This window comes from Phyllostomus hastatus, unplaced genomic scaffold (genome assembly GCF_019186645.2).
Source record: "Phyllostomus hastatus isolate PE091 unplaced genomic scaffold, TTU_PhHast_1.1 phas_contig_348, whole genome shotgun sequence".
Classification (NCBI taxonomy): domain Eukaryota; kingdom Metazoa; phylum Chordata; class Mammalia; order Chiroptera; family Phyllostomidae; genus Phyllostomus; species Phyllostomus hastatus.
Genome location: NW_025333860.1, coordinates 6652379 through 6658378, shown reverse-complemented (window position 1 = coordinate 6658378; position 6000 = coordinate 6652379). Strand labels below are relative to the sequence as shown.

The 6000-nt window shown below is 35.2% G+C and overlaps 1 pseudogene; it reads right to left on the bottom strand.

Annotated features, from left to right (window-relative positions):
* Positions 1–390: 390 nt before the first annotated feature.
* LOC123820506 lies at positions 391–670 on the bottom strand (annotated as a pseudogene).
* Between the last annotated feature and the right edge of the window lie 5330 nt (positions 671–6000).

The following is a 6000-nucleotide window of genomic DNA, read 5'->3' as shown; positions in this document are numbered from 1 at the left end:
TGTGTTGATAGCAATTGTGTTGCATCTATAGAGCAATTGTGTTGAATCTTGATAGCAATTGTGTTGAATCTATAGTATGGACATATAAATGATGTTAACATTCCTATCCATGACACAGTGTGTGCACTTATTTGTATCTTCTTCAATTTCTTTCTTCAGTGTCTTATAATTTTCCAAGTACAGCTCTTTTACATCCTTGGTTAGGTTTATTCCTAGGTATTTTAGTCTTTTGTTTTAATAGAAACAATCACATAGCATTTATTGTCATCTAGTAATAACAAAAGGGTAATCAAAACAATATGAGTAAATGTTCAGGGACTACCTGCAACAAAGAACACCTAAAAACACAAACTATTGCTTCTCAACAATTTCTCACTTCATTAGTCATTTCTAGTTGGAGACACTTTAGAGGAGAGTAATATTATCTCCTTTTAGCATGATCTGACCAAGTTGTTTTGTCTTGACTTTGTTTTAGAATGAGTCTCTTCTGCATCATCTAATACAAGGTTCGTGTATGCATCAAACCAATGATACAGCCCTCTATCTGCATATTCACTTGCTTATAAAGCTACACCTGAATCCAAGATCTGTTTTGCAAGTATCTGAAGATAAGGTTGATGGGCTGTACCATCACCTTCTGCATTTGTTTGCCCTGGCCATGGTATGCCATGGTGGAAGCTGACAAAAGACCACAGTAACCCACACACTACCTCAAAAAGCACTTCTGAAATCATTTTTGTCTTTTTGAAGCAATCATGAATGGGATTATTTTCTTAATTTCCCATTCTATTAGTTCATTCTAGTAGTGTTATATAAAAATGAAACTGATTTCTGGATATTAATTTTGTATCCTGCTACTTTGTTGAATTCATTTATTAGTTCTAGAAGTTTCTTGGTGGAATCTTTGTGGTTTTCCATGTACAGTATCATGTCATCTGCAATAATAGCAGTTTTACTTCTTCCTTTCTAGTCTGGATGCCTTTTATTTTTGTGTGTGTGATTGCTATGGCTAGGACTTCCAGTACTATGTTGAATAAGAGAAATGAAAGCAGACATCCCTGTCTTGTTCCTGATCTTAAGAGAAATGCTTGCAGTTTTTGCCTATTGACTATGATGCTGGCCACAGGTTTGTCATATATGGTCTTTATTATGTTTATGTATGTTTCCTCTTTGTTTTGTTATGTTTAGGTTTTGTTTCCATTGTGCTGAGAGTTTTTATCAAAATTGGATGCTGTATTTTATCAAATGTCTTTTCTGCATCTATTGATATGATCATGTAGTTTTTATCCTTCATTTTGTTTATATGGTGAATCACATTTATTGATTTGCAAATGTTGTGCCAACCTTGCATTCCCAGAATAAATCCCACTTGACTATGGTGTATGATCTTTTCAATGCATTGCTCTATTTGGTTTGCTAATATTTTGCTGAGGATTCTAGCATCTATGTTCATCAAAAATATTATCCTATAATTTTCTTCCCTTGTAGTGTCTTTATCTGGTTTTGAAATTAGGGTAATGCTGGCCTTGTAAAACGAGTTTGGGAGCCTTTCCTCCTGTTGAATTTTATCAAATAGTTTGAGAAGGAAAGGGGTTAGTTCTTCTCAGGATGTTTAGTAAAATTCACTTGTGAAGACATCCGGTCCAGTGCTTTTGTTTGTTGGGAGTTTTGTGATTACTGCTTCAGTTTCATTAGGTGTAATCTGTCTATTCGGATTCTCTGATTCTTCCTGATTTAGTTTTGGAAGATTGTATGTTTCTAGGAATATATCCATTTCATCCAGATTGTCCAGTTTGCTGGCATATAGTTAGTTGTTCACAGTAGTTTCCTACAATCCTTTGTGTTTATTTGGTGTCAGTTGTTATTTCTCCTCTTTTATTTCTGATTTTATTTATTTGAGTCCTTTCTTTTTTTCTTGATGAATCTGGTTAAAGGTTTGTCGATGTTGTTTATCTATTTATATAGAACCAGCTCTTGGATTCATTGATCTTTTGTATCTTTTTTTAGGCTGTTTTTCATTTGTTTCTGTTCTGATCTTTATTATTTCCTTCCTTCTACTCACTCTGGGCTTTGTTGTTCTTTACAGGTTCCTTTAAGTGTGAAGTTAGATGTTCATTTGAGATTTTTCTTGTTTTTTTTTTTGTTTGTTTGTTTGTTTTTTGAGATAGCCCTGTAATGCTGGGAATTTCCCTCTTAAGATTGCTTTCCCAGTGTCCCAGAGATTTTGGACTATTGTGTGCTCATTTTCATTTGTTTCAAGGTATCTTTTGATTTCTTTCTTGATCTTCTTGGTAACCCAGTCATGGTTTCATAACATGTTATTTAGCTTCCATGTCCTTGCATGTTTTTCAGTGTTCTTGTGATTGATTTCTAGCTTCATAGCATTCTGATCAGAGAAGATGCTTGATATAATTTCAATCTTCTTAAATTTATTGAGACTTGTGTCCTAACAAGTGGTCTATCCTAGAAAACTTTTCTTGTGCCCTTGAAAAGTATTTATATTCTGCTGCTTTGGGGTATAATGCCTGAAGATATCAATTAAAACCATTTGATATAGTGTGTCCTTCAAGGCTGCTGTCTCCTTGTTGATTTTATGCCTGGAAGATCTATCCATTGAAGTCAATGGGGAGTTAAAATCCCCAACTATGACTGTATTTCTGTTAATCTCTCCATTTATGTCTATCAAGATTTGCTTTACCTATTTAGGTGCTCCTATTTTGGGTGTGTAGTAAATGTTTACTACAGTATATCCTCTTGTTGGATTGATTCCTTTATCATTATGTAGTGTCCTTCTTTGTCAATTATGATAGCTTTGGTTTTAAAGTCTATTTTGTCAGACATAAGTATTGCTAGCCCAGCTTTTTTTTTCTTTTCCATTTGCATGAAATATCTTTTTCCATCCCTTTACTTTTAGTCTGTGTGTACCTTTAGATCTGAGTTGGGTCTCTTGGAGGCAGCATATACTTGGGTCTTGTTTTCTTATCCATTCAGCTACCCTCTGTCTTTTGGTTGAAGCACTTAAGCTATTTACATTTAAGGTGATTATTGATAGATACATATGTAGTGGCATTTTATTATTAGTCTGTTTTTCTTTTCTTCTTCTTCTTCTTCTTCTTTCTTCTTTTTTCTTTTTCTTCTTCTAGCAAGCCCTTTAACATTTGTTGCATTGCTGGTTTGGTGTTAAACTCCTTTAGCTTTTTCTTGTCTGGGAATTTCCTTATTCCTCCTTTGAATTAATTGATAGCTTTATTGGGTAAAGTAGCCTTTGTTGTAGGTCCTTGCTTTTTATCACCTTGAAAATTTCACACCATTCCCTTCTGGCCTGAAATGTTTCTTTTGAGAAATCAGATGACAGTGTAATTGGTGCTCCCTTCTGTGTAACTACTTGCTTTTTTCTTGGGGCTTTTAGGATCCTCTCCTTGTCTTTAGCCCTTGTCATTTAACTATGATGTTTCTCAGTGTAGGCTCTTTGGGTCCGACTTCTTTGGCACTCTCTGAGCTTCCTGGACTTGTGTATCTTTTTCCTTCAATAGATTAGGGAAGTTTTAGGACATTATTCCTTCAGATAGGTTCTCAATCCCTTGATCACTCTCTTCTCCTTCTGGTAGTCCCATAACGTGGATGTTGTTGCACTTCATGTTGTCCAAATTGTTTCTTAAGCTCTCATTTTTTGTAATTCTTTTTTCTTTTTGATGCTCCATCTAGGTGTTTTTTTTTCTGCCTTGTCTTCAAAAACACTGATTTGCCCTCTGCTTCATCTAACGCTCTATTTTTTCCTTCCAGTGTATAATTTATTTCAGATATTGTACTTTTCATTTCTGACTGGCTTTTTATGGTTTCTATGTTTTTTTTACATGCTTCAGTTTCCTTATAATCATTACTCTAAACTCTCGATCAGATAAATTGCTTGTCTCCATATCATATGGTTCCTCTTCTGGAGAATTGTCTGGTTCTTTCATTTGGGGTGTGTTTCTTTGTCTTCTGATTTTTGCTGCTTCTTTGTATTTTCCACCTTAGCTCTTAAACTAAGCAGCTGTTAAACTGATCAGTTGTTAAGCTAATCAAGCTGTGATCAGCAGCCCTGCTTAAACTCCACAGAATGGGGCAGAGTAATTCCTTAGCATGGGTCTATTGCTTCTCCTCAGGCTGGTGCCACTTGGAGGGAAGTGCTCTGCCTGAGGAAGATGGATCCTGTAGTATGGGGAATGACTTATCATAGGGATCCTAGAGGCTGTTCATTCAGTTTTCTTCCCAGAGCCACCATCCCCAGACTCTCCTTAAGTGTCTCTAGTGTACTCTGCCCTCCCTCTGCTATACCCCAGGGTAAGTGACAGTCTTGTTGTGGTAAAGTGGTTTCTTCTGTCTGTCCTTAGTTATAAGGCTTCTCTCCAGCTAGTGTTCAGTTGGTTATTCAGGAAGATTTCTCTACAATTCAGTTGTAATTCCAGATTGGTCCTGAAAGGAGGTTAGTATAGTTTCCATTTACTCTTCTGCCATCTTTGATCTAAACTCTGTGTTTTACATACTCATAACTATAAACCTACATTTGCTTCACCCTGTATGCCAAATTCACATAGAAAGGAAGTTATGGTGTTGGTGATCTTTGAACATAGTTTTGTCATATCCAAAAGGTGCACATCTAATCATATTCCCTCCCTTCTAATCATATGAGGTTCACCATTGTTTAATTCATTTTTTTTCTGAAAGAGAATCTGTTTCACTATGTTTTCAAGGTGCCAACTTGGAGTTCACTGCTATTCATCTATTTACTGTTACTAGGAAAAGCAAACAAACTATAGTTGAATTACATGAGTTCAAAATGAAACTGGTAATTGTAAAACCTAGCTTATCTAACTAAAAAGTAATAGATAATGAGAACAGACTAAATTTTCACTTTACTAGTGGTTTCCTCTAAACCTGGATAAATTCACTTGAAATTCTTCAAACGGCAGGAAACGGAGACTAACCTAAATAATCTTTTCTAAAAAATATTTTTAATACACAGACTCTGATCAGTATAATGTATTTGTAAAACAAAAATTCTCCTGGTGACAAGTGGAGCCAGTTGAAGGCATCTTTGAGGTCTGCCCTTTGATTTACATCCAGTGCTTTATAGAAGCAGCCAGGGGTGTCTCTGTGTCTTCTGCTGCCTGGCCCAATTGTGAGCTGACAGAGAAAGTACACACCCAAGTCCCTGTGAAAGTACCCAAGGAGGGAAATACAGACAGCCTTAGTACACATTTCAACCAAATGTATACGCACTTTATTACTCACAAATTTACCAATGAATATTCCTAAAATATTAAGGCACATAGTTTAAGGAAGCATATGTTCAAGATATCCACTATCCCTCATTCCTCAATAATATTCTGAGAGTTATGCATGACATTTGTGTTTCTAGTGAAATGACAACAAAACAATTTAAATTGAATCTTAGGCATCCCTGTACTGCCTGTCTTAAGTCCTTATTGTATTTCATCAGTTTTAAAATGCACTTTCTTCCCTCATTTTAACATCTCTGACAGTAAGATATATCTCATAATTGATGAAATTATGAAATAATTTCTCATTGGGTTGACCCAGGATACAGCTATAATATAATTTTCATTGCTGTTGCATTCATGAATGTCTTAATCATTCCTTTTGATATAGTTGGACAATGGAATTTCTATGACCTTTTAATCAAGAAAAATTTTAAGAATCACTTGAAAGCATATAAATTCTAGATGTTGTCTAACAGCCTTCCTTTGACACGTTCTTGTGAGATCAACAAAGTGACAGCATCAAAGCCTACAACTTCAAAGAAAATCTCAGAAACAATGGTGGAGAAATTTTGTTGGAACAGAGGATAATATTGTATGGAAAAAAATGGATTTTGATAATTCTGAGTAGAAAAATGACTTGTAAGAGCTAGACTGTGAATGTGAAAATATTTTAGGAATACTTCAACCAATTGATTTTGCTTACATTTTCCTTTTCAGAAGAGTGAACTGTGACTTT